The sequence below is a fragment of the Crinia signifera genome, chromosome 8, assembly GCF_055691185.1.
Source record: "Crinia signifera chromosome 8, ASM5569118v1, whole genome shotgun sequence".
NCBI lineage: Eukaryota > Metazoa > Chordata > Amphibia > Anura > Myobatrachidae > Crinia > Crinia signifera.
In genome coordinates this window covers 70,716,964-70,741,404 of record NC_139224.1, presented here as the reverse complement: position 1 = coordinate 70,741,404, position 24,441 = coordinate 70,716,964, and the positions used below count along the sequence as shown (strand labels likewise).

Genomic DNA, 24,441 nt, shown 5'->3' with positions numbered 1-24,441 from the left:
TACAGTTAGGAAACTTTTTTATTAACTTACCTTGTTAAAGAAGTAGAAGAGGGCAAAAAAGTGCCAGCATCTCGTCTACAGCCATACCACATTGGATATGCCCAATCCCGTCTGATCTTGGAAGCTAAGCAGTGTTGGGCCTGGTTAGTACTTGGGTGGGAGACCACATGGGAACACCAGGTGCTGTAGGTTTTTTACCATTACTGGCAAATTGTTTTTATTCTCTAGCTATTTAAATTGAAAACTTTATCTTTTTATTGCCAATACAGACATTTGGGAGAGGTCAAACAGACACAATAGCCATCACCTAAAGACTTACCACACTGTTTCGGCCCAATTCCAACTGCTTTTGGCAGCTAATCAGTGTTGAGCCTTTTAGTAGATTAATTTGAGACCACCTGCTAATATTATGTCCTATAGGTCTTTTTGCATTACCAACACATGATTTTTTTCAGTAAGCCAATACAGTCAGGAACCTTTTTTATTAGCTTACCTGGTTATAGAAGTAGAAGAGGGCAAAAAAGTGCCGGTATCTCACCTACAGCCATACCACATTGGATACGCCCAATCTCGTCTGATCTTGGAAGCTAAGCAGTGTTGGGCCTGGTTAGTACTTGGGTGGGAGACCACATGGGAACACCAGGTGCTGTAGGTTTTTTCCCATTACTGGCAAATTGTTTTTATTCTCTTGCTATTTTAATTGGAAACTTTTTATTTTTATTGCCAATACAGACATTTGGGAGAGGTCAAACAGACACAATAGCCATCACCTAAAAACTTACCACACTGTTTAGGCCCAATTCCAACTGCTTTTGGCAGTTAAACAGTGTTGAGCCTCTTTAATAGTTTAATTTGAGACCACCTGCTAATATTATGTCCTGTAGGTCTTTTTACATTACCAACACATGATTTTTTTCAGTAAGCCAATACAGGCCCTTATTCTGGTTGGTGCGGCCGGAGCCGCACACGGTGCTCCGGCCGCACAAACCAATCCCCGCCCACGAGACGGATCGCCACGGCCGTCCGTACACGGACGGCTGGCGATCCGCATAAAAATGGTGGGGCCTACGCCTCCACCATGGTGGGAGCTGCCCCCTGCATTCGATGGTCGTCGACCATCGAAGGCAGGGCCGCACGCCACAGCAGCTCCAGCAAGCTGAGACCACACGGACAATCGTCCGTGTGATAGCTTGTATGGGGGCTGAGAGCTGACATCCGGCGACGTCAGCTTTCCGCCCCCATCACTGGCGTCATACCCTTATTAGCATGCATACGCCCCGCGTTTGCATGGGAACGCCCATGAAACGCGGGGCGTATGCATAGGGAAATGAGGGTATGAAGCCCCTCACGCCCCTATACGCCCCCTTTGCGGCGTATATTTTTTGTGTGCGGCGATTTCACCTGCACATGCGCAGAGTGACCTCTGCGCATGTGCAGTGTGAAAACATCGGCGGTACGGCCGCACGCGGGCCGTACCGCACAGATTAGAATAAGGGCCACAGTTAGGAAACTTTTTTATTAGCTTACCTGGTTATAGAAGTAGAAGAGGGCAAAAAATTGCCGGTATCTCACCTACAGCCATACCACATTGGATACGCCCAATCTCGTCTGATCTTGGAAGCTAAGCAGTGTTGGGCCTGGTTAGTACTTGGGTGGGAGACCACATGGGAACACCAGGTGCTGTAGGTTTTTTACCATTACTGGCAAATTGTTTTTATTCTCTTGCTATTTTAATTGGAAACTTTTTATTTTTATTGCCAATACAGACATTTGGGAGAGGTCAAACAGACACAATAGCCATCACCTAAAACCTTACCACACTGTTTAGGCCCAATTCCAACTGCTTTTGGCAGCTAAACAGTGTTGAGCCTCTTTAATAGTTTAATTTGAGACCACCTTCTAATATTATGTCCTGTAGGTCTTTTTACATTACCAACACATGATTTTTTTCAGTAAGCCAATACAGTTAGGAAACTTTTTTATTAACTTACCTTGTTAAAGAAGTAGAAGAGGGCAAAAAATTGCCAGCATCTCATCTACAGCCATACCACATTGGATATGCCCAATCTTGGAAGGTAAGCAGTGTTGGGCCTGGTTAGTATTTGGGTGGGAGACCACATGGGAACACAAGGTGCTGTAGGTTTTTTACCATTACTGGCAAATTGTTTTTATTCTCTAGCTATTTAAATTGAAAACTTTATCTTTTTATTGCCAATACAGACATTTGGGAGAGGTCAAACAGACACAATAGCCATCACCTAAAGACTTACCACACTGTTTCGGCCCAATTCCAACTGCTTTTGGCAGCTAAACAGTGTTGAGCCTTTTAGTAGATTAATTTGAGACCACCTGCTAATATTATGTCCTGTAGGTCTTTTTACATTACCAACACATGATTTTTTTCAGTAAGCCAATACAGTTAGGAAACTTTTTTATTAGCTTACCTGGTTATAGAAGTAGAAGAGGGCAAAAAAGTGCCTGTATCTCGCCTACAGCCATACCACATTGGATACGCCCAATCTCGTCTGATCTTGGAAGCTAAGCAGTGTTGGGCCTGGTTAGTACTTGGGTGGGAGACCACATGGGAACACCAGGTGCTGTAGGTTTTTTCCCATTACTGGCAAATTGTTTTTATTCTCTTGCTATTTTAATTGGAAACTTTTTATTTTTATTGCCAATACAGACATTTGGGAGAGGTCAAACAGACTCAATAGCCATCACCTAAAAACTTACCACACTGTTTAGGCCCAATTCCAACTGCTTTTGGCAGCTAAACAGTGTTGAGCCTCTTTAATAGTTTAATTTGAGACCACCTTCTAATATTATGTCCTGTAGGTCTTTTTACATTACCAACACATGATTTTTTTCAGTAAGCCAATACAGTTAGGAAACTTTTATATTAGCTTACCTGGTTATAGAAGTAGAAGAGGGCAAAAAAGTGCTGTTATCTCACCTACAGCCATACCACATTGGATATGCCCAATCCCGTCTGATCTTGGAAGCTAACCAGTGTTGGGCCTGGTTAGTACTTGGGTGGGAGACCACATGGGAACACCAGGTGCTGTAGGTTTTTTCCCATTACTGGCAAATTGTTTTTATTCTCTTGCTATTTTAATTGGAAACTTTTTATTTTTATTGCCAATACAGACATTTGGGAGAGGTCAAACAGACACAATAGCCATCACCTAAAAACTTACCACACTGTTTAGGCCCAATTCCAACTGCTTTTGGCAGCTAAACAGTGTTGAGCCTCTTTAATAGTTTAATTTGAGACCACCTGCTAATATTATGTCCTTTAGGTCTTTTAACATTACCAACACATGATTTTTTTCAGTAAGCCAATACAGTTAGGAAACTTTTATATTAGCTTACCTGGTTATAGAAGTAGAAGAGGGCAAAAAAGTGCCATTATCTCACCTACAGCCATACCACATTGGATACGCCCAATCTCGTCTGATCTTGGAAGCTAAGCAGTGTTGGGCCTGGTTAGTACTTGGGTGGGAGACCACATGGGAACACCAGGTGCTGTAGGTTTTTTCCCATTACTGGCAAATTGTTTTTATTCTCTTGCTATTTTAATTGGAAACTTTTTATTTTTATTGCCAATACAGACATTTGGGAGAGGTCAAACAGACACAATAGACATCACCTAAAAACGTACCACACTGTTTAGGCCCAATTCCAACTGCTTTTGGCAGCTAAACAGTTTTGAGCCTCTTTAATAGTTTAATTTGAGACCACCTGCTAATATTATGTCCTGTAGGTCTTTTTACATTACCAACACATGATTTTTTTCAGTAAGCCAATACAGTTAGGAAACTTTTTTATTAACTTACCTTGTTAAAGAAGTAGAAGAGGGCAAAAAAGTGCCTTTATCTCACCTACAGCCATACCACATTGGATACGCCCAATCTCGTCTGATCTTGGAAGCTAAGCAGTGTTGGGCCTGGTTAGTACTTGGGTGGGAGACCACATTGGAACACAAGGTGCTGTAGGTTTTTTCCCATTACTGGCAAATTTTTTTTATTCTCTTGCTATTTTAATTGGAAACTTTTTATTTTTATTGCCAATACAGACATTTGGGAGAGGTCAAACAGACACAATAGCCATCACCTAAAAACTTACCACACTGTTTAGGCCCAATTCCAACTGCTTTTGGCAGCTAACCAGTGTTGAGCCTCTTTAATAGTTTAATTTGAGACCACCTACTAATATTATGTCCTGTAGGTCTTTTTACATTACCAACACATGATTTTTTTCAGTAAGCCAATACAGTTAGGAAACTTTTTTATTAACTTACCTGGTTATAGAAGTAGAAGAGGGCAAAAAAGTGCAGGTATCTCACCTACAGCCATACCACATTGGATACGCCCAATCTCGTCTGATCTTGGAAGCTAAGCAGTGTTGAGCATGGTTAGTACTTGGGTGGGAGACCACATGGGATCACCAGGTGCTGTAGGTTTTTTACCATTACTGGCAAATTGTTTTTATTCTCTTGCTATTTTAATTGGAAACTTTTTATTTTTATTGCCAATACAGACATTTGGGAGAGGTCAAACAGACACAATAGCCATCACCTAAAAACTTACCACACTGTTTAGGCCCAATTCCAACTGCTTTTGGCAGCTAAACAGTGTTGAGCCTCTTTAATAGTTTAATTTGAGACCACCTTCTAATATTATGTCCTGTAGGTCTTTTTACATTACCAACACATGATTTTTTTCAGTAAGCCAATACAGTTAGGAATTTTTTTTATTAACTTACCTTGTTAAAGAAGTAGAAGAGGGCAAAAAATTGCCAGCATCTCATCTACAGCCATACCACATTGGATATGCCCAATCTTGGAAGCTAAGCAGTGTTAGGCCTGGTTAGTACTTGGGTGAGAGACCACATGGGAACACCAGGTGCTGTAGGTTTTTTACCATTACTGGCAAATTGTTTTTATTCTCTAGCTATTTAAATTGAAAACTTTATCTTTTTATTGCCAATACAGACATTTGGGAGAGTTCAAACAGACACAATAGCCATCACCTAAAGACTTACCACACTGTTTAGGCCCAATTCCAACTGCTTTTGGCAGCTAAACAGTGTTGAGCCTTTTAGTAGATTAATTTGAGACCACCTGCTAATATTATGTCCTGTAGGTCTTTTTACATTACCAACACATGATTTTTTTCAGTAAGCCAATACAGTTAGGAAACTTTTTTATTAGCTTACCTGGTTATAGAAGTAGAAGAGGGCAAAAAAGTGCCTGCATCTCACCTACAGCCATACCACATTGGATACGCCCAATCTTGTCTGATCTTGGAAGCTAAGCAGTGTTGGGCCTGGTTAGTACTTATGTGGGAGACCACATGGGAACACCAGGTGCTGTAGGTTTTTTCCCATTACTGGCAAATTGTTTTTATTCTCTTGCTATTTTAATTGGAAACTTTTTATTTTTATTGCCAATACAGACATTTGGGAGAGGTCAAACAGACACAATAGCCATCACCTAAAAACTTACCACACTGTTTAGGCCCAATTCCAACTGTTTTTGGCAGCTAAACAGTGTTGAGCCTCTTTAATAGTTTAATTTGAGACCACCTGCTAATATTATGTCCTGTAGGTCTTTTTACATTACCAACACATGATTTTTTTCAGTAAGCCAATACAGTTAGGAACCTTTTTTATTAGCTTACCTGGTTATAGAAGTAGAAGAGGGCAAAAAAGTGCCGGTATCTCACCTACAGCCATACCACATTGGATACGCCCAATCTCGTCTGATCTTGGAAGCTAAGCAGTGTTGGGCCTGGTTAGTACTTGGGTGGGAGACCACATGGGAACACCAGGAGCTGTAGGTTTTTTCCCATTACTGGCAAATTGTTTTTATTCTCTTGCTATTTTAATTGGAAACTTTTTATTTTTATTGCCAATACAGACATTTGGGAGAGGTCAAACAGACACAATAGCCATCACCTAAAAACTTACCACACTGTTTAGGCCCAATTCCAACTGCTTTTGGCAGCTAAACAGTGTTGAGCCTCTTTAATAGTTTAATTTGAGACCACCTGCTAATATTATGTCCTGTAGGTCTTTTTACATTACCAACACATGATTTTTTTCAGTAAGCCAATACAGTTAGGAAACTTTTTTATTAACTTACCTTGTTAAAGAAGTAGAAGAGGGCAAAAAAGTGCCAGCATCTCATCTACAGCCATACCACTTTGGATATGCCCAATCCCGTCTGATCTTGGAAGCTAAGCAGTGTTGGGCCTGGTTAGTACTTGGGTGGGAGACCAAATGGGAACACCAGGTGCTGTAGGTTTTTTACCATTACTGGCAAATTGTTTTTATTCTCTAGCTATTTAAATTGAAAACTTTATCTTTTTATTGCCAATACAGACATTTGGGAGAGGTCAAACAGACACAATAGCCATCACCTAAAGACTTACCACACTGTTTCGGCCCAATTCCAACTGCTTTTGGCAGCTAAACAGTGTTGAGCCTTTTAGTAGATTAATTTGAGACCACCTGCTAATATTATGTCCTGTAGGTCTTTTTACATTACCAACACATGATTTTTTTCAGTAAGCCAATACAGTTAGGAAACTTTTTTATTAGCTTACCTGGTTATAGAAGTAGAAGAGGGCAAAAAAGTGCCTGTATCTCACCTACAGCCATACCACATTGGATACGCCCAATCTCGTCTGATCTTGGAAGCTAAGCAGTGTTGGGCCTGGTTAGTACTTGGATGGGAACACCAGGTGCTGTAGGTTTTTTCCCATTACTGGCAAATTGTTTTTATTCTCTTGCTATTTTAATTGGAAACTTTTTATTTTTATTGCCAATACAGACATTTGGGAGAGGTCAAACAGACACAATAGCCATCACCTAAAAACTTACCACACTGTTTAGGCCCAATTCCAACTGCTTTTGGCAGCTAAACAGTGTTGAGCCTCTTTAGTAGTTTAATTTGAGACCACCTGCTAATATCATGACCTGTAGGTCTTTTTGCATTACCAACACTTGATTTTTTTCAGTAAGCCAATACAGTTAGGAACCTTTTTTATTAGCTTACCTGGTTATAGAAGTAGAAGAGGGCAAAAAAGTGCCTGTATCTCACCTACAGCCATACCACATTGGATACGCCCAATCTCGTCTGATCTTGGAAGCAAAGCAGTGTTGGGCCTGGTTAGTACTTGGGTGGGAGACCACATGGGAACACCAGGTGCTGTAGGTTTTTTCCCATTACTGGCAAATTGTTTTTATTCTCTTGCTATTTTAATTGGAAACGTTTTATTTTTATTGTCAATACAGACATTTGGGAGAGGTCAAACAGACACAATAGCCATCACCTAAAAACTTACTACACTGTTTAGGCCCAATTCCAACTGCTTTTGGCAGCTAAACAGTGTTGAGCCTCTTTATTAGTTTAATTTGAGACCACCTGCTAATATTATGTCCTTTAGGTCTTTTTACATTACCAACACATGATTTTTTTCAGTAAGCCAATACAGTTAGGAAACTTTTTTATTAACTTACCTTGTTAAAATAGTAGAAGAGGGCCAAAAAGTGCCTGCATCTCATCTACAGCCATACCACATTGGATATGCCCAATCCCGTCTGATCTTGGAAGCTAAGCAGTGTTGGGCCTGGTTAGTACTTGGGTGGGAGACCACATGGGATCACCAGGTGCTGTAGGTTTTTTCCCATTACTGGCAAATTGTTTTTATTCTCTTGCTATTTTAATTGGAAACTTTTTATTTTTATTGCCAATACAGACATTTGGGAGAGGTCAAACAGACACAATAGCCATCACCTAAAAACTTACCACACTGTTTAGGCCCAATTCCAACTGTTTTTGGCAGCTAAACAGTGTTGAGCCTCTTTAATAGTTTAATTTGAGACCACCTGCTAATATTATGTCCTGTAGGTCTTTTTACATTACCAACACATGATTTTTTTCAGTAAGCCAATACAGTTAGGAACCTTTTTTATTAGCTTACCTGGTTATAGAAGTAGAAGAGGGCAAAAAAGTGCCGGTATCTCACCTACAGCCATACCACATTGGATACGCCCAATCTCGTCTGATCTTGGAAGCTAAGCAGTGTTGGGCCTGGTTAGTACTTGGGTGGGAGACCACATGGGAACACCAGGTGCTGTAGGTTTTTTCCCATTACTGGCAAATTGTTTTTATTCTCTTGCTATTTTAATTGGAAACTTTTTATTTTTATTGCCAATACAGACATTTGGGAGAGGTCAAACAGACACAATAGCCATCACCTAAAAACTTACCACACTGTTTAGGCCCAATTCCAACTGCTTTTGGCAGCTAAACAGTGTTGAGCCTCTTTAATAGTTTAATTTGAGACCACCTGCTAATATTATGTCCTGTAGGTCTTTTTACATTACCAACACATGATTTTTTTCAGTAAGCCAATACAGTTAGGTAACTTTTTTATTAACTTACCTTGTTAAAGAAGTAGAAGAGGGCAAAAAAGTGCCAGCATCTCATCTACAGCCATACCACTTTGGATATGCCCAATCCCGTCTGATCTTGGAAGCTAAGCAGTGTTGGGCCTGGTTAGTACTTGGGTGGGATACCAAATGGGAACACCAGGTGCTGTAGGTTTTTTACCATTACTGGCAAATTGTTTTTATTCTCTAGCTATTTAAATTGAAAACTTTATCTTTTTATTGCCAATACAGACATTTGGGAGAGGTCAAACAGACACAATAGCCATCACCTAAAAACTTACCACACTGTTTAGGCCCAATTCCAACTGCTTTTGGCAGCTAAACAGTGTTGAGCCTTTTAGTAGATTAATTTGAGACCACCTGCTAATATTATGTCCTGTAGGTCTTTTTACATTACCAACACATGATTTTTTTCAGTAAGCCAATACAGTTAGGAACCTTTTTTATTAGCTTACCTGGTTATAGAAGTAGAAGAGGGCAAAAAAGTGCCGGTATCTCACCTACAGCCATACCACATTGGATACGCCCAATCTCGTCTGATCTTGGAAGCTAAGCAGTGTTGGGCCTGGTTAGTACTTGGGTGGGAGACCACATGGGAACACCAGGTGCTGTAGGTTTTTTCCCATTACTGGCAAATTGTTTTTATTCTCTTGCTATTTTAATTGGAAACTTTTTATTTTTATTGCCAATACAGACATTTGGGAGAGGTCAAACAGACACAATAGCCATCACCTAAAAACTTACCACACTGTTTAGGCCCAATTCCAACTGCTTTTGGCAGCTAAACAGTGTTGAGCCTTTTAGTAGATTAATTTGAGACCACCTGCTAATATTATGTCCTGTAGGTCTTTTTACATTACCAACACATAATTTTTTACGGTAAGCCAATACAGTTAGGAAACTTTTTTATTAGCTTACCTGGTTATAGAAGTAGAAGAGGGCAAAAAAGTGCCTGTATCTCACCTACAGCCATACCACATTGGATACGCCCAATCTCGTCTGATCTTGGAAGCTAAGCAGTGTTGGGCCTGGTTAGTACTTGGGTGGGAGACCACATGGGAACACCAGGTGCTGTAGGTTTTTTTCCCATTACTGGCAAATTGTTTTTATTCTCTTGCTATTTTAATTGGAAACTTTTTATTTTTATTGCCAATACAGACATTTGGGAGAGGTCAAACAGACACAATAGCCATCACCTAAAAACTTACCACACTGTTTAGGCCCAATTCCAACTGCTTTTGGCAGCTAAACAGTGTTGAGCCTCTTTAGTAGTTTAATTTGAGACCACCTTCTAATATTATGTCCTGTAGGTCTTTTTACATTACCAACACATGATTTTTTTCAGTAAACCAATACAGTTAGGAAACTTTTTTATTAACTTACCTTGTTAAAGAAGTAGAAGAGGGCAAAAAAGTGCCTGTATCTCACCCACAGCCATACCACATTGGATACGCCCAATCTCGTCTGATCTTGGAAGCTAAGCAGTGTTGGGCCTGGTTAGTATTTGGGTGGTAGACCACATGGGAACACCAGGTGCTGTAGGTTTTTTCCCATTACTGGCAAATTGTTTTTATTCTCTTGCTATTTTAATTGGAAACTTTTTATTTTTATTGCCAATACAGACATTTGGGAGAGGTCAAACAGACACAATAGCCATCACCTAAAAACTTACCACACTGTTTAGGCCCAATTCCAACTGCTTTTGGCAGCTAAACAGTGTTGAGCCTCTTTAGTAGTTTAATTTGAGACCACCTGCTAATATCATGACCTGTAGGTCTTTTTGCATTACCAACACTTGATTTTTTTCAGTAAGCCAATACAGTTAGGAACCTTTTTTATTAGCTTACCTGGTTATAGAAGTAGAAGAGGGCAAAAAAGTGCCGGTATCTCACCTACAGCCATACCACATTGGATACGCCCAATCTCGTCTGATCTTGGAAGCAAAGCAGTGTTGGGCCTGGTTAGTACTTGGGTGGTAGACCACATGGGAACACCAGGTGCTGTAGGTTTTTTCCCATTACTGGCAATTTTTTTTATTCTCTTGCTATTTTAATTGGAAACTTTTTATTTTTATTGCCAATACAGACATTTGGGAGAGGTCAAACAGACACAATAGCCATCACCTAAAAACTTACCACACTGTTTAGGCCCAATTCCAACTGCTTTTGGCAGCTAAACAGTGTTGAGCCTCTTTAGTAGTTTAATTTGAGACCACCTGCTAATATCATGACCTGTAGGTCTTTTTGCATTACCAACACTTGATTTTTTTCAGTAAGCCAATACAGTTAGGAACCTTTTTTATTAGCTTACCTGGTTATAGAAGTAGAAGAGGGCAAAAAAGTGCCTGTATCTCACCTACAGCCATACCACATTGGATATGCCCAATCTCGTCTGATCTTGGAAGCAAAGCAGTGTTGGGCCTGGTTAGTACTTGGGTGGGAGACCACATGGGAACACCAGGTGCTGTAGGTTTTTTCCCATTACTGGCAAATTGTTTTTATTCTCTTGCTATTTTAATTGGAAACGTTTTATTTTTATTGCCAATACAGACATTTGGGAGAGGTCAAACAGACACAATAGCCATCACCTAAAAACTTACCACACTGTTTCGGCCCAATTCCAACTGCTTTTGGCAGCTAAACAGTGTTGAGCCTTTTAGTAGATTAATTTGAGACCACCTGCTAATATTATGTCCTGTAGGTCTTTTTACATTACCAACACATGATTTTTTTCAGTAAGCCAATACAGTTAGGAAACTTTTTTATTAGCTTACCTGGTTATAGAAGTAGAAGAGGGCAAAAAAGTGCCTGTATCTCACCTACAGCCATACCACATTGGATACGCCCAATCTCGTCTGATCTTGGAAGGTAAGCAGTGTTGGGCCTGGTTAGTACTTGGGTGGGAGACCACATGGGAACACCAGGTGCTGTAGGTTTTTTCCCATTACTGGCAAATTGTTTTTATTCTCTTGCTATTTTAATTGGAAACTTTTTATTTTTATTGCCAATACAGACATTTGGGAGAGGTCAAACAGACCTAGCCATCACCTAAAAACTTACCACACTGTTTAGGCTTAATTCCAACTGCTTTTGGCAGCTAAACAGTGTTGAGCCTCTTTAGTAGTTTAATTTGAGACCACCTGCTAATATCATGACCTGTAGGTCTTTTTGCATTACCAACACATGATTTTTTTCAGTAAGCCAATACAGTTAGGAAACTTTTTTATTAGCTTACCTGGTTATAGAAGTAGAAGAGGGCAAAAAAGTGCCGGTATCTCACCTACAGCCATACCACATTGGATACGCCCAATCTCGTCTGATCTTGGAAGCTAAGCAGTGTTGGGCCTGGTTAGTACTTGGGTGGGAGACCACATGGGAACACCAGGTGCTGTAGGTTTTTTACCATTACTGGCAAATTGTTTTTATTCTCTTGCTATTTTAATTGGAAACTTTTTATTTTTATTGCCAATACAGACATTTGGGAGAGGTCAAACAGACACAATAGCCATCACCTAAAAACTTACCACACTGTTTAGGCCCAATTCCAACTGCTTTTGGCAGCTAAACAGTGTTGAGCCTCTTTAATAGTTTAATTTGAGACCACCTTCTAATATTATGTCCTGTAGGTCTTTTTACATTACCAACACATGATTTTTTTCAGTAAGCCAATACAGTTAGGAAACTTTTTTATTAACTTAGCTTGTTAAAGAAGTAGAAGAGGGCAAAAAATTGCCAGCATCTCATCTACAGCCATACCACATTGGATATGCCCAATCTTGGAAGCTAAGCAGTGTTGGGCCTGGTTAGTACTTGGGTGGGAGACCACATGGGAACACCAGGTGCTGTAGGTTTTTTACCATTACTGGCAAATTGTTTTTATTCTCTTGCTATTTTAATTGGAAACGTTTTATTTTTATTGCCAATACAGACATTTGGGAGAGGTCAAACAGACACAATAGCCATCACCTAAAAACTTACCACACTGTTTAGGCCCAATTCCAACTGTTTTTGGCAGCTAAACAGTGTTGAGCCTCTTTAATAGTTTAATTTGAGACCACCTGCTAATATTATGTCCTGTAGGTCTTTTTACATTACCAACACATGATTTTTTTCAGTAAGCCAATACAGTTAGGAACCTTTTTTATTAGCTTACCTGGTTATAGAAGTAGAAGAGGGCAAAAAAGTGCCGGTATCTCACCTACAGCCATACCACATTGGATACGCCCAATCTCGTCTGATCTTGGAAGCTAAGCAGTGTTGGGCCTGGTTAGTACTTGGGTGGGAGACCACATGGGAACACCAGGTGCTGTAGGTTTTTTCCCATTACTGGCAAATTGTTTTTATTCTCTTGCTATTTTAATTGGAAACTTTTTATTTTTATTGCCAATACAGACATTTGGGAGAGGTCAAACAGACACAATAGCCATCACCTAAAAACTTACCACACTGTTTAGGCCCAATTCCAACTGCTTTTGGCAGCTAAACAGTGTTGAGCCTCTTTAATAGTTTAATTTGAGACCACCTGCTAATATTATGTCCTGTAGGTCTTTTTACATTACCAACACATGATTTTTTTCAGTAAGCCAATACAGTTAGGAAACTTTTTTATTAGCTTACCTGGTTATAGAAGTAGAAGAGGGCAAAAAAGTGCCGGTATCTCACCTACAGCCATACCACATTGGATACGCCCAATCTCGTCTGATCTTGGAAGCTAAGCAGTGTTGGGCCTGGTTAGTACTTGGGTGGGAGACCACATGGGAACACCAGGTGCTGTAGGTTTTTTCCCATTACTGGCAAATTGTTTTTATTCTCTTGCTATTTTAATTGGAAACTTTTTATTTTTATTGCCAATACAGACATTTGGGAGAGGTCAAACAGACACAATAGCCATCACCTAAAAACTTACCACACTGTTTAGGCCCAATTCCAACTGCTTTTGGCAGCTAAACAGTGTTGAGCCTCTTTAATAGTTTAATTTGAGACCACCTGCTAATATTATGTCCTGTAGGTCTTTTTACATTACCAACACATGATTTTTTTCAGTAAGCCAATACAGTTAGGTAACTTTTTTATTAACTTACCTTGTTAAAGAAGTAGAAGAGGGCAAAAAAGTGCCAGCATCTCATCTACAGCCATACCACTTTGGATATGCCCAATCCCGTCTGATCTTGGAAGCTAAGCAGTGTTGGGCCTGGTTAGTACTTGGGTGGGATACCAAATGGGAACACCAGGTGCTGTAGGTTTTTTACCATTACTGGCAAATTGTTTTTATTCTCTAGCTATTTAAATTGAAAACTTTATCTTTTTATTGCCAATACAGACATTTGGGAGAGGTCAAACAGACACAATAGCCATCACCTAAAAACTTACCACACTGTTTAGGCCCAATTCCAACTGTTTTTGGCAGCTAAACAGTGTTGAGCCTCTTTAATAGTTTAATTTGAGACCACCTGCTAATATTATGTCCTGTAGGTCTTTTTACATTACCAACACATGATTTTTTTCAGTAAGCCAATACAGTTAGGAACCTTTTTTATTAGCTTACCTGGTTATAGAAGTAGAAGAGGGCAAAAAAGTGCCGGTATCTCACCTACAGCCATACCACATTGGATACGCCCAATCTCGTCTGATCTTGGAAGCTAAGCAGTGTTGGGCCTGGTTAGTACTTGGGTGGGAGACCACATGGGAACACCAGGTGCTGTAGGTTTTTTCCCATTACTGGCAAATTGTTTTTATTCTCTTGCTATTTTAATTGGAAACTTTTTATTTTTATTGCCAATACAGACATTTGGGAGAGGTCAAACAGACACAATAGCCATCACCTAAAAACTTACCACACTGTTTAGGCCCAATTCCAACTGTTTTTGGCAGCTAAACAGTGTTGAGCCTTTTAGTAGATTAATTTGAGACCACCTGCTAATATTATGTCCTGTAGGTCTTTTTACATTACCAACACATGATTTTTTTCAGTAAGCCAATACAGTTAGGAAACTTTTTTATTAGCTTACCTGGTTATAGAAGTAGAAGAGGGCAAAAAAGTGCCTGTATCTCACCTACAGCCATACCACATTGGATACGCCCAATCTCGTCTGATCTTGGAAGCTAAGCAGTGTTGGGCCTGGTTAGTACTTGGATGGGAACACCAGGTGCTGTAGGTTTTTTCCCATTACTGGCAAATTGTTTTTATTCTCTTGCTATTTTAATTGGAAACTTTTTATTTTTATTGCCAATACAGACATTTGGGAGAGGTCAAACAGACACAATAGCCATCACCTAAAAACTTACCACACTGTTTAGGCCCAATTCCAACTGCTTTTGGCAGCTAAACAGTGTTGAGCCTCTTTAGTAGTTTAATTTGAGACCACCTGCTAATATCATGACCTGTAGGTCTTTTTGCATTACCAACACTTGATTTTTTTCAGTAAGCCAATACAGTTAGGAACCTTTTTTATTAGCTTACCTGGTTATAGAAGTAGAAGAGGGCAAAAAAGTGCCTGTATCTCACCTACAGCCATACCACATTGGATACGCCCAATCTCGTCTGATCTTGGAAGCAAAGCAGTGTTGGGCCTGGTTAGTACTTGGGTGGGAGACCACATGGGAACACCAGGTGCTGTAGGTTTTTTCCCATTACTGGCAAATTGTTTTTATTCTCTTGCTATTTTAATTGGAAACGTTTTATTTTTATTGTCAATACAGACATTTGGGAGAGGTCAAACAGACACAATAGCCATCACCTAAAAACTTACTACACTGTTTAGGCCCAATTCCAACTGCTTTTGGCAGCTAAACAGTGTTGAGCCTCTTTATTAGTTTAATTTGAGACCACCTGCTAATATTATGTCCTTTAGGTCTTTTTACATTACCAACACATGATTTTTTTCAGTAAGCCAATACAGTTAGGAAACTTTTTTATTAACTTACCTTGTTAAAATAGTAGAAGAGGGCCAAAAAGTGCCTGCATCTCATCTACAGCCATACCACATTGGATATGCCCAATCCCGTCTGATCTTGGAAGCTAAGCAGTGTTGGGCCTGGTTAGTACTTGGGTGGGAGACCACATGGGATCACCAGGTGCTGTAGGTTTTTTCCCATTACTGGCAAATTGTTTTTATTCTCTTGCTATTTTAATTGGAAACTTTTTATTTTTATTGCCAATACAGACATTTGGGAGAGGTCAAACAGACACAATAGCCATCACCTAAAAACTTACCACACTGTTTAGGCCCAATTCCAACTGTTTTTGGCAGCTAAACAGTGTTGAGCCTCTTTAATAGTTTAATTTGAGACCACCTGCTAATATTATGTCCTGTAGGTCTTTTTACATTACCAACACATGATTTTTTTCAGTAAGCCAATACAGTTAGGAACCTTTTTTATTAGCTTACCTGGTTATAGAAGTAGAAGAGGGCAAAAAAGTGCCGGTATCTCACCTACAGCCATACCACATTGGATACGCCCAATCTCGTCTGATCTTGGAAGCTAAGCAGTGTTGGGCCTGGTTAGTACTTGGGTGGGAGACCACATGGGAACACCAGGTGCTGTAGGTTTTTTCCCATTACTGGCAAATTGTTTTTATTCTCTTGCTATTTTAATTGGAAACTTTTTATTTTTATTGCCAATACAGACATTTGGGAGAGGTCAAACAGACACAATAGCCATCACCTAAAAACTTACCACACTGTTTAGGCCCAATTCCAACTGCTTTTGGCAGCTAAACAGTGTTGAGCCTCTTTAATAGTTTAATTTGAGACCACCTGCTAATATTATGTCCTGTAGGTCTTTTTACATTACCAACACATGATTTTTTTCAGTAAGCCAATACAGTTAGGTAACTTTTTTATTAACTTACCTTGTTAAAGAAGTAGAAGAGGGCAAAAAAGTGCCAGCATCTCATCTACAGCCATACCACTTTGGATATGCCCAATCCCGTCTGATCTTGGAAGCTAAGCAGTGTTGGGCCTGGTTAGTACTTGGGTGGGATACCAAATGGGAACACCAGGTGCTGTAGGTTTTTTACCATTACTGGCAAATTGTTTTTATTCTCTAGCTATTTAAATTGAAAACTTTATCTTTTTATTGCCAATACAGACATTTGGGAGAGGTCAAACAGACACAATAGCCATCACCTAAAAACTTACCACACTGTTTAGGCCCAATTCCAACTGCTTTTGGCAGCTAAACAGTGTTGAGCCTTTTAGTAGATTAATTTGAGACCACCTGCTAATATTATGTCCTGTAGGTCTTTTTACATTACCAACACATGATTTTTTTCAGTAAGCCAATACAGTTAGGAACCTTTTTATTAGCTTACCTGGTTATAGAAGTAGAAGAGGGCAAAAAAGTGCCGGTATCTCACCTACAGCCATACCACATTGGATACGCCCAATCTCGTCTGATCTTGGAAGCTAAGCAGTGTTGGGCCTGGTTAGTACTTGGGTGGGAGACCACATGGGAACACCAGGTGCTGTAGGTTTTTTCCCATTACTGGCAAATTGTTTTTATTCTCTTGCTATTTTAATTGGAAACTTTTTATTTTTATTGCCAATACAGACATTTGGGAGAGGTCAAACAGACACAATAGCCATCACCTAAAAACTTACCACACTGTTTAGGCCCAATTCCAACTGCTTTTGGCAGCTAAACAGTGTTGAGCCTTTTAGTAGATTAATTTGAGACCACCTGCTAATATTATGTCCTGTAGGTCTTTTTACATTACCAACACATAATTTTTTACGGTAAGCCAATACAGTTAGGAAACTTTTTTATTAGCTTACCTGGTTATAGAAGTAGAAGAGGGCAAAAAAGTGCCTGTATCTCACCTACAGCCATACCACATTGGATACGCCCAATCTCGTCTGATCTTGGAAGCTAAGCAGTGTTGGGCCTGGTTAGTACTTGGGTGGGAGACCACATGGGAACACCAGGTGCTGTAGGTTTTTTTCCCATTACTGGCAAATTGTTTTTATTCTCTTGCTATTTTAATTGGAAACTTTTTATTTTTATTGCCAATACAGACATTTGGGAGAGGTCAAACAGACACAATAGCCATCACCTAAAAACTTACCACACTGTTTAGGCCCAATTCCAACTGCTTTTGGCAGCTAAACAGTGTTGAGCCTCTTTAGTAGTTTAATTTGAGACCACCTTCTAATATTATGTCCTGTAGGTCTTTTTACATTACCAACACATGATTTTTTTCAGTAAACCAATACAGTTAGGAAACTTTTTTATTAACTTACCTTGTTAAAGAAGTAGAAGAGGGCAAAAAAGTGCCTGTATCTCACCCACAGCCATACCACATTGGATACGCCCAATCTCGTCTGATCTTGGAAGCTAAGCAGTGTTGGGCCTGGTTAGTATTTGGGTGGTAGACCACATGGGAACACCAGGTGCTGTAGGTTTTTTCCCATTACTGGCAAATTGTTTTTATTCTCTTGCTATTTTAATTGGAAACTTTTTATTTTTATTGCCAATACAGACATTTGGGAGAGGTCAAACAGACACAATAGCCATCACCTAAAAACTTACCACACTGTTTAGGCCCAATTCCAACTGCTTTTGGCAGCTAAACAGTGTTGAGCCTCTTTAGTAGTTTAATTTGAGACCACCTGCTAATATCATGACCTGTAGGTCTTTTTGCATTACCAACACTTGATTTTTTTCAGTAAGCCAATACAGTTAGGAACCTTTTTTATTAGCTTACCTGGTTATAGAAGTAGAAGAGGGCAAAAAAGTGCCGGTATCTCACCTACAGCCATACCACATTGGATACGCCCAATCTCGTCTGATCTTGGAAGCAAAGCAGTGTTGGGCCTGGTTAGTACTTGGGTGGTAGACCACATGGGAACACCAGGTGCTGTAGGTTTTTTCCCATTACTGGCAATTTTTTTTATTCTCTTGCTATTTTAATTGGAAACTTTTTATTTTTATTGCCAATACAGACATTTGGGAGAGGTCAAACAGACACAATAGCCATCACCTAAAAACTTACCACACTGTTTAGGCCCAATTCCAACTGCTTTTGGCAGCTAAACAGTGTTGAGCCTCTTTAGTAGTTTAATTTGAGACCACCTGCTAATATCATGACCTGTAGGTCTTTTTGCATTACCAACACTTGATTTTTTTCAGTAAGCCAATACAGTTAGGAACCTTTTTTATTAGCTTACCTGGTTATAGAAGTAGAAGAGGGCAAAAAAGTGCCTGTATCTCACCTACAGCCATACCACATTGGATATGCCCAATCTCGTCTGATCTTGGAAGCAAAGCAGTGTTGGGCCTGGTTAGTACTTGGGTGGGAGACCACATGGGAACACCAGGTGCTGTAGGTTTTTTCCCATTACTGGCAAATTGTTTTTATTCTCTTGCTATTTTAATTGGAAACGTTTTATTTTTATTGCCAATACAGACATTTGGGAGAGGTCAAACAGACACAATAGCCATCACCTAAAAACTTACCACACTGTTTCGGCCCAATTCCAACTGCTTTTGGCAGCTAAACAGTGTTGAGCCTTTTAGTAGATTAATTTGAGACCACCTGCTAATATTATGTCCTGTAGGTCTTTTTACATTACCAACACATGATTTTTTTCAGTAAGCCAATACAGTTAGGAAACTTTTTTATTAGCTTACCTGGTTATAGAAGTAGAAGAGGGCAAAAAAGTGCCTGTATCTCACCTACAGCCATACCACATTGGATACGCCCAATCTCGTCTGATCTTGGAAGGTAAGCAGTGTTGGGCCTGGTTAGTACTTGGGTGGGAGACCACATGGGAACACCAGGTGCTGTAGGTTTTTTCCCATTACTGGCAAATTGTTTTTATTCTCTTGCTATTTTAATTGGAAACTTTTTATTTTTATTGCCAATACAGACATTTGGGAGAGGTCAAACAGACCTAGCCATCACCTAAAAACTTACCACACTGTTTAGGCTTAATTCCAACTGCTTTTGGCAGCTAAACAGTGTTGAGCCTCTTTAGTAGTTTAATTTGAGACCACCTGCTAATATCATGACCTGTAGGTCTTTTTGCATTACCAACACATGATTTTTTTCAGTAAGCCAATACAGTTAGGAAACTTTTTTATTAGCTTACCTGGTTATAGAAGTAGAAGAGGGCAAAAAAGTGCCGGTATCTCACCTACAGCCATACCACATTGGATACGCCCAATCTCGTCTGATCTTGGAAGCTAAGCAGTGTTGGGCCTGGTTAGTACTTGGGTGGGAGACCACATGGGAACACCAGGTGCTGTAGGTTTTTTACCATTACTGGCAAATTGTTTTTATTCTCTTGCTATTTTAATTGGAAACTTTTTATTTTTATTGCCAATACAGACATTTGGGAGAGGTCAAACAGACACAATAGCCATCACCTAAAAACTTACCACACTGTTTAGGCCCAATTCCAACTGCTTTTGGCAGCTAAACAGTGTTGAGCCTCTTTAATAGTTTAATTTGAGACCACCTTCTAATATTATGTCCTGTAGGTCTTTTTACATTACCAACACATGATTTTTTTCAGTAAGCCAATACAGTTAGGAAACTTTTTTATTAACTTAGCTTGTTAAAGAAGTAGAAGAGGGCAAAAAATTGCCAGCATCTCATCTACAGCCATACCACATTGGATATGCCCAATCTTGGAAGCTAAGCAGTGTTGGGCCTGGTTAGTACTTGGGTGGGAGACCACATGGGAACACCAGGTGCTGTAGGTTTTTTACCATTACTGGCAAATTGTTTTTATTCTCTTGCTATTTTAATTGGAAACGTTTTATTTTTATTGCCAATACAGACATTTGGGAGAGGTCAAACAGACACAATAGCCATCACCTAAAAACTTACCACACTGTTTAGGCCCAATTCCAACTGTTTTTGGCAGCTAAACAGTGTTGAGCCTCTTTAATAGTTTAATTTGAGACCACCTGCTAATATTATGTCCTGTAGGTCTTTTTACATTACCAACACATGATTTTTTTCAGTAAGCCAATACAGTTAGGAACCTTTTTTATTAGCTTACCTGGTTATAGAAGTAGAAGAGGGCAAAAAAGTGCCGGTATCTCACCTACAGCCATACCACATTGGATACGCCCAATCTCGTCTGATCTTGGAAGCTAAGCAGTGTTGGGCCTGGTTAGTACTTGGGTGGGAGACCACATGGGAACACCAGGTGCTGTAGGTTTTTTCCCATTACTGGCAAATTGTTTTTATTCTCTTGCTATTTTAATTGGAAACTTTTTATTTTTATTGCCAATACAGACATTTGGGAGAGGTCAAACAGACACAATAGCCATCACCTAAAAACTTACCACACTGTTTAGGCCCAATTCCAACTGCTTTTGGCAGCTAAACAGTGTTGAGCCTCTTTAATAGTTTAATTTGAGACCACCTGCTAATATTATGTCCTGTAGGTCTTTTTACATTACCAACACATGATTTTTTTCAGTAAGCCAATACAGTTAGGAAACTTTTTTATTAACTTACCTTGTTAAAGAAGTAGAAGAGGGCAAAAAAGTGCCAGCATCTCATCTACAGCCATACCACTTTGGATATGCCCAATCCCGTCTGATCTTGGAAGCTAAGCAGTGTTGGGCCTGGTTAGTACTTGGGTGGGAGACCAAATGGGAACACCAGGTGCTGTAGGTTTTTTACCATTACTGGCAAATTGTTTTTATTCTCTAGCTATTTAAATTGAAAACTTTATCTTTTTATTGCCAATACAGACATTTGGGAGAGGTCAAACAGACACAATAGCCATCACCTAAAAACTTACCACACTGTTTAGGCCCAATTCCAACTGCTTTTGGCAGCTAAACAGTGTTGAGCCTTTTAGTAGATTAATTTGAGACCACCTGCTAATATTATGTCCTGTAGGTCTTTTTACATTACCAACACATGATTTTTTTCAGTAAGCCAATACAGTTAGGAAACTTTTTTATTAGCTTACCTGGTTATAGAAGTAGAAGAGGGCAAAAAAGTGCCTGTATCTCACCTACAGCCATACCACATTGGATACGCCCAATCTCGTCTGATCTTGGAAGCTAAGCAGTGTTGGGCCTGGTTAGTACTTGGGTGGGAGACCACATGGGAACACCAGGTGCTGTAGGTTTTTTTCCCATTACTGGCAAATTGTTTTTATTCTCTTGCTATTTTAATTGGAAACTTTTTATTTTTATTGCCAATACAGACATTTGGGAGAGGTCAAACAGACACAATAGCCATCACCTAAAAACTTACCACACTGTTTAGGCCCAATTCCAACTGCTTTTGGCAGCTAAACAGTGTTGAGCCTCTTTAGTAGTTTAATTTGAGACCACCTTCTAATATTATGTCCTGTAGGTCTTTTTACATTACCAACACATGATTTTTTTCAGTAAACCAATACAGTTAGGAAACTTTTTTATTAACTTACCTTGTTAAAGAAGTAGAAGAGGGCAAAAAAGTGCCTGTATCTCACCCACAGCCATACCACATTGGATACGCCCAATCTCGTCTGATCTTGGAAGCTAAGCAGTGTTGGGCCTGGTTAGTACTTGGGTGGTAGACCACATGGGAACACCAGGTGCTGTAGGTTTTTTCCCATTACTGGCAAATTGTTTTTATTCTCTTGCTATTTTAATTGGAAACTTTTTATTTTTATTGCCAATACAGACATTTGGGAGAGGTCAAACAGACACAATAGCCATCACCTAAAAACTTACCACACTGTTTAGGCCCAATTCCAACTGCTTTTGGCAGCTAAACAGTGTTGAGCCTCTTTAGTAGTTTAATTTGAGACCACCTGCTAATATCATGACCTGTAGGTCTTTTTGCATTACCAACACTTGATTTTTTTCAGTAAGCCAATACAGTTAGGAACCTTTTTTATTAGCTTACCTGGTTATAGAAGTAGAAGAGGGCAAAAAAGTGCCGGTATCTCACCTACAGCCATACCACATTGGATACGCCCAATCTCGTCTGATCTTGGAAGCAAAGCAGTGTTGGGCCTGGTTAGTACTTGGGTGGTAGACCACATGGGAACACCAGGTGCTGTAGGTTTTTTCCCATTACTGGCAATTTTTTTTATTCTCTTGCTATTTTAATTGGAAACTTTTTATTTTTATTGCCAATACAGACATTTGGGAGAGGTCAAACAGACACAATAGCCATCACCTAAAAACTTACCACACTGTTTAGGCCCAATTCCAACTGCTTTTGGCAGCTAAACAGTGTTGAGCCTCTTTAGTAGTTTAATTTGAGACCACCTGCTAATATCATGACCTGTAGGTCTTTTTGCATTACCAACACTTGATTTTTTTCAGTAAGCCAATACAGTTAGGAACCTTTTTTATTAGCTTACCTGGTTGTAGAAGTAGAAGAGGGCAAAAAAGTGCCTGTATCTCACCTACAGCCATACCACATTGGATACGCCCAATCTCGTCTGATCTTGGAAGCAAAGCAGTGTTGGGCCTGGTTAGTACTTGGGTGGGAGACCACATGGGAACACCAGGTGCTGTAGGTTTTTTCCCATTACTGGCAAATTGTTTTTATTCTCTTGCTATTTTAATTGGAAACGTTTTATTTTTATTGCCAATACAGACATTTGGGAGAGGTCAAACAGACACAATAGCCATCACCTAAAAACTTACCACACTGTTTCGGCCCAATTCCAACTGCTTTTGGCAGCTAAACAGTGTTGAGCCTTTTAGTAGATTAATTTGAGACCACCTGCTAATATTATGTCCTGTAGGTCTTTTTACATTACCAACACATGATTTTTTTCAGTAAGCCAATACAGTTAGGAAACTTTTTTATTAGCTTACCTGGTTATAGAAGTAGAAGAGGGCAAAAAAGTGCCTGTATCTCACCTACAGCCATACCACATTGGATACGCCCAATCTCGTCTGATCTTGGAAGGTAAGCAGTGTTGGGCCTGGTTAGTACTTGGGTGGGAGACCACATGGGAACACCAGGTGCTGTAGGTTTTTTCCCATTACTGGCAAATTGTTTTTATTCTCTTGCTATTTTAATTGGAAACTTTTTATTTTTATTGCCAATACAGACATTTGGGAGAGGTCAAACAGACCTAGCCATCACCTAAAAACTTACCACACTGTTTAGGCCCAATTCCAACTGCTTTTGGCAGCTAAACAGTGTTGAGCCTCTTTAGTAGTTTAATTTGAGACCACCTGCTAATATCATGACCTGTAGGTCTTTTTGCATTACCAACACATGATTTTTTTCAGTAAGCCAATACAGTTAGGAAACTTTTTTATTAGCTTACCTGGTTATAGAAGTAGAAGAGGGCAAAAAGTGCCAGTATCTCACCTACAGCCATACCACATTGGATACGCCCAATCTCGTCTGATCTTGGAAGCTAAGCAGTGTTGGGCCTGGTTAGTACTTGGGTGGGAGACCACATGGGAACACCAGGTGCTGTAGGTTTTTTACCATTACTGGCAAATTGTTTTTATTCTCTTGCTATTTTAATTGGAAACTTTTTATTTTTATTGCCAATACAGACATTTGGGAGAGGTCAAACAGACACAATAGCCATCACCTAAAAACTTACCACACTGTTTAGGCCCAATTCCAACTGCTTTTGGCAGCTAAACAGTGTTGAGCCTCTTTAATAGTTTAATTTGAGACCACCTTCTAATATTATGTCCTGTAGGTCTTTTTACATTACCAACACATGATTTTTTTCAGTAAGCCAATACAGTTAGGAAACTTTTTTATTAACTTAGCTTGTTAAAGAAGTAGAAGAGGGCAAAAAATTGCCAGCATCTCATCTACAGCCATACCACATTGGATATGCCCAATCTTGGAAGCTAAGCAGTGTTGGGCCTGGTTAGTACTTGGGTGGGAGACCACATGGGAACACCAGGTGCTGTAGGTTTTTTACCATTACTGGCAAATTGTTTTTATTCTCTTGCTATTTTAATTGGAAACTTTTTATTTTTATTGCCAATACAGACATTTGGGAGAGGTCAAATTGACACAATAGCCATC

The 24,441-nt window shown here is 39.6% G+C and overlaps 44 non-coding genes and 9 pseudogenes across 45 annotated transcripts in view; all 53 read left to right on the top strand.

The window, feature by feature from the left end:
* The window catches only part of LOC146027235 (protein shisa-9B pseudogene), a 604,201-nt pseudogene that overhangs the window by 253,176 nt on the left and 326,584 nt on the right, over positions 1–24,441 (top strand). The window lies entirely within an intron of this gene.
* LOC146031554 (5S ribosomal RNA) lies at positions 74–192 on the top strand. The gene has a single exon (XR_014457019.1). It is a non-coding gene; the product is annotated as a 5S ribosomal RNA (ribosomal RNA).
* On the top strand, positions 537–655 carry LOC146029899 (5S ribosomal RNA). The gene has a single exon (XR_014455462.1). It is a non-coding gene; the product is annotated as a 5S ribosomal RNA (ribosomal RNA).
* On the top strand, positions 1,571–1,689 carry LOC146029898 (5S ribosomal RNA). The gene has a single exon (XR_014455461.1). It is a non-coding gene; the product is annotated as a 5S ribosomal RNA (ribosomal RNA).
* Positions 2,035–2,143, top strand: LOC146029675 (5S ribosomal RNA; annotated as a pseudogene).
* Positions 2,488–2,606, top strand: LOC146030796 (5S ribosomal RNA). Its single transcript, XR_014456281.1, has one exon. It is a non-coding gene; the product is annotated as a 5S ribosomal RNA (ribosomal RNA).
* LOC146031650 (5S ribosomal RNA) lies at positions 2,952–3,070 on the top strand. Its single transcript, XR_014457112.1, has one exon. It is a non-coding gene; the product is annotated as a 5S ribosomal RNA (ribosomal RNA).
* On the top strand, positions 3,416–3,534 carry LOC146029897 (5S ribosomal RNA). Its single transcript, XR_014455460.1, has one exon. It is a non-coding gene; the product is annotated as a 5S ribosomal RNA (ribosomal RNA).
* Positions 3,880–3,998, top strand: LOC146034075 (5S ribosomal RNA). The gene has a single exon (XR_014459481.1). It is a non-coding gene; the product is annotated as a 5S ribosomal RNA (ribosomal RNA).
* Positions 4,344–4,462, top strand: LOC146028063 (5S ribosomal RNA; annotated as a pseudogene).
* On the top strand, positions 4,808–4,916 carry LOC146029599 (5S ribosomal RNA; annotated as a pseudogene).
* On the top strand, positions 5,261–5,379 carry LOC146033693 (5S ribosomal RNA). The gene has a single exon (XR_014459102.1). It is a non-coding gene; the product is annotated as a 5S ribosomal RNA (ribosomal RNA).
* On the top strand, positions 5,725–5,843 carry LOC146031376 (5S ribosomal RNA). The gene has a single exon (XR_014456844.1). It is a non-coding gene; the product is annotated as a 5S ribosomal RNA (ribosomal RNA).
* On the top strand, positions 6,189–6,307 carry LOC146033048 (5S ribosomal RNA). The gene has a single exon (XR_014458459.1). It is a non-coding gene; the product is annotated as a 5S ribosomal RNA (ribosomal RNA).
* LOC146028866 (5S ribosomal RNA) lies at positions 6,652–6,758 on the top strand (annotated as a pseudogene).
* Positions 7,104–7,222, top strand: LOC146031140 (5S ribosomal RNA). Its single transcript, XR_014456614.1, has one exon. It is a non-coding gene; the product is annotated as a 5S ribosomal RNA (ribosomal RNA).
* LOC146033478 (5S ribosomal RNA) lies at positions 7,568–7,686 on the top strand. The gene has a single exon (XR_014458886.1). It is a non-coding gene; the product is annotated as a 5S ribosomal RNA (ribosomal RNA).
* LOC146029896 (5S ribosomal RNA) lies at positions 8,032–8,150 on the top strand. Its single transcript, XR_014455459.1, has one exon. It is a non-coding gene; the product is annotated as a 5S ribosomal RNA (ribosomal RNA).
* On the top strand, positions 8,496–8,614 carry LOC146033900 (5S ribosomal RNA). Its single transcript, XR_014459309.1, has one exon. It is a non-coding gene; the product is annotated as a 5S ribosomal RNA (ribosomal RNA).
* Positions 8,959–9,077, top strand: LOC146029895 (5S ribosomal RNA). Its single transcript, XR_014455458.1, has one exon. It is a non-coding gene; the product is annotated as a 5S ribosomal RNA (ribosomal RNA).
* Positions 9,422–9,540, top strand: LOC146029894 (5S ribosomal RNA). Its single transcript, XR_014455457.1, has one exon. It is a non-coding gene; the product is annotated as a 5S ribosomal RNA (ribosomal RNA).
* Positions 9,887–10,005, top strand: LOC146034525 (5S ribosomal RNA). The gene has a single exon (XR_014459929.1). It is a non-coding gene; the product is annotated as a 5S ribosomal RNA (ribosomal RNA).
* LOC146032640 (5S ribosomal RNA) lies at positions 10,351–10,469 on the top strand. Its single transcript, XR_014458066.1, has one exon. It is a non-coding gene; the product is annotated as a 5S ribosomal RNA (ribosomal RNA).
* LOC146032136 (5S ribosomal RNA) lies at positions 10,814–10,932 on the top strand. The gene has a single exon (XR_014457580.1). It is a non-coding gene; the product is annotated as a 5S ribosomal RNA (ribosomal RNA).
* Positions 11,277–11,395, top strand: LOC146031027 (5S ribosomal RNA). Its single transcript, XR_014456505.1, has one exon. It is a non-coding gene; the product is annotated as a 5S ribosomal RNA (ribosomal RNA).
* Positions 11,738–11,856, top strand: LOC146029893 (5S ribosomal RNA). The gene has a single exon (XR_014455456.1). It is a non-coding gene; the product is annotated as a 5S ribosomal RNA (ribosomal RNA).
* Positions 12,202–12,310, top strand: LOC146028708 (5S ribosomal RNA; annotated as a pseudogene).
* Positions 12,656–12,774, top strand: LOC146029892 (5S ribosomal RNA). The gene has a single exon (XR_014455455.1). It is a non-coding gene; the product is annotated as a 5S ribosomal RNA (ribosomal RNA).
* On the top strand, positions 13,120–13,238 carry LOC146029891 (5S ribosomal RNA). The gene has a single exon (XR_014455454.1). It is a non-coding gene; the product is annotated as a 5S ribosomal RNA (ribosomal RNA).
* LOC146033899 (5S ribosomal RNA) lies at positions 13,584–13,702 on the top strand. The gene has a single exon (XR_014459308.1). It is a non-coding gene; the product is annotated as a 5S ribosomal RNA (ribosomal RNA).
* LOC146029889 (5S ribosomal RNA) lies at positions 14,048–14,166 on the top strand. Its single transcript, XR_014455452.1, has one exon. It is a non-coding gene; the product is annotated as a 5S ribosomal RNA (ribosomal RNA).
* Positions 14,511–14,617, top strand: LOC146028865 (5S ribosomal RNA; annotated as a pseudogene).
* On the top strand, positions 14,963–15,081 carry LOC146031139 (5S ribosomal RNA). Its single transcript, XR_014456613.1, has one exon. It is a non-coding gene; the product is annotated as a 5S ribosomal RNA (ribosomal RNA).
* Positions 15,427–15,545, top strand: LOC146033477 (5S ribosomal RNA). Its single transcript, XR_014458885.1, has one exon. It is a non-coding gene; the product is annotated as a 5S ribosomal RNA (ribosomal RNA).
* Positions 15,891–16,009, top strand: LOC146029888 (5S ribosomal RNA). Its single transcript, XR_014455451.1, has one exon. It is a non-coding gene; the product is annotated as a 5S ribosomal RNA (ribosomal RNA).
* LOC146033897 (5S ribosomal RNA) lies at positions 16,355–16,473 on the top strand. The gene has a single exon (XR_014459305.1). It is a non-coding gene; the product is annotated as a 5S ribosomal RNA (ribosomal RNA).
* Positions 16,817–16,935, top strand: LOC146029887 (5S ribosomal RNA). Its single transcript, XR_014455450.1, has one exon. It is a non-coding gene; the product is annotated as a 5S ribosomal RNA (ribosomal RNA).
* LOC146029886 (5S ribosomal RNA) lies at positions 17,280–17,398 on the top strand. Its single transcript, XR_014455449.1, has one exon. It is a non-coding gene; the product is annotated as a 5S ribosomal RNA (ribosomal RNA).
* LOC146034524 (5S ribosomal RNA) lies at positions 17,745–17,863 on the top strand. The gene has a single exon (XR_014459928.1). It is a non-coding gene; the product is annotated as a 5S ribosomal RNA (ribosomal RNA).
* On the top strand, positions 18,209–18,327 carry LOC146032639 (5S ribosomal RNA). The gene has a single exon (XR_014458065.1). It is a non-coding gene; the product is annotated as a 5S ribosomal RNA (ribosomal RNA).
* Positions 18,672–18,790, top strand: LOC146032135 (5S ribosomal RNA). Its single transcript, XR_014457579.1, has one exon. It is a non-coding gene; the product is annotated as a 5S ribosomal RNA (ribosomal RNA).
* On the top strand, positions 19,135–19,253 carry LOC146031026 (5S ribosomal RNA). The gene has a single exon (XR_014456504.1). It is a non-coding gene; the product is annotated as a 5S ribosomal RNA (ribosomal RNA).
* On the top strand, positions 19,596–19,714 carry LOC146029885 (5S ribosomal RNA). The gene has a single exon (XR_014455448.1). It is a non-coding gene; the product is annotated as a 5S ribosomal RNA (ribosomal RNA).
* On the top strand, positions 20,060–20,168 carry LOC146028710 (5S ribosomal RNA; annotated as a pseudogene).
* LOC146029884 (5S ribosomal RNA) lies at positions 20,514–20,632 on the top strand. Its single transcript, XR_014455447.1, has one exon. It is a non-coding gene; the product is annotated as a 5S ribosomal RNA (ribosomal RNA).
* Positions 20,978–21,096, top strand: LOC146033047 (5S ribosomal RNA). Its single transcript, XR_014458457.1, has one exon. It is a non-coding gene; the product is annotated as a 5S ribosomal RNA (ribosomal RNA).
* Positions 21,441–21,559, top strand: LOC146029883 (5S ribosomal RNA). The gene has a single exon (XR_014455446.1). It is a non-coding gene; the product is annotated as a 5S ribosomal RNA (ribosomal RNA).
* On the top strand, positions 21,906–22,024 carry LOC146033183 (5S ribosomal RNA). The gene has a single exon (XR_014458593.1). It is a non-coding gene; the product is annotated as a 5S ribosomal RNA (ribosomal RNA).
* On the top strand, positions 22,370–22,488 carry LOC146032638 (5S ribosomal RNA). The gene has a single exon (XR_014458064.1). It is a non-coding gene; the product is annotated as a 5S ribosomal RNA (ribosomal RNA).
* Positions 22,833–22,951, top strand: LOC146031138 (5S ribosomal RNA). Its single transcript, XR_014456612.1, has one exon. It is a non-coding gene; the product is annotated as a 5S ribosomal RNA (ribosomal RNA).
* Positions 23,296–23,414, top strand: LOC146031025 (5S ribosomal RNA). Its single transcript, XR_014456503.1, has one exon. It is a non-coding gene; the product is annotated as a 5S ribosomal RNA (ribosomal RNA).
* LOC146029882 (5S ribosomal RNA) lies at positions 23,756–23,874 on the top strand. The gene has a single exon (XR_014455445.1). It is a non-coding gene; the product is annotated as a 5S ribosomal RNA (ribosomal RNA).
* On the top strand, positions 24,220–24,328 carry LOC146028707 (5S ribosomal RNA; annotated as a pseudogene).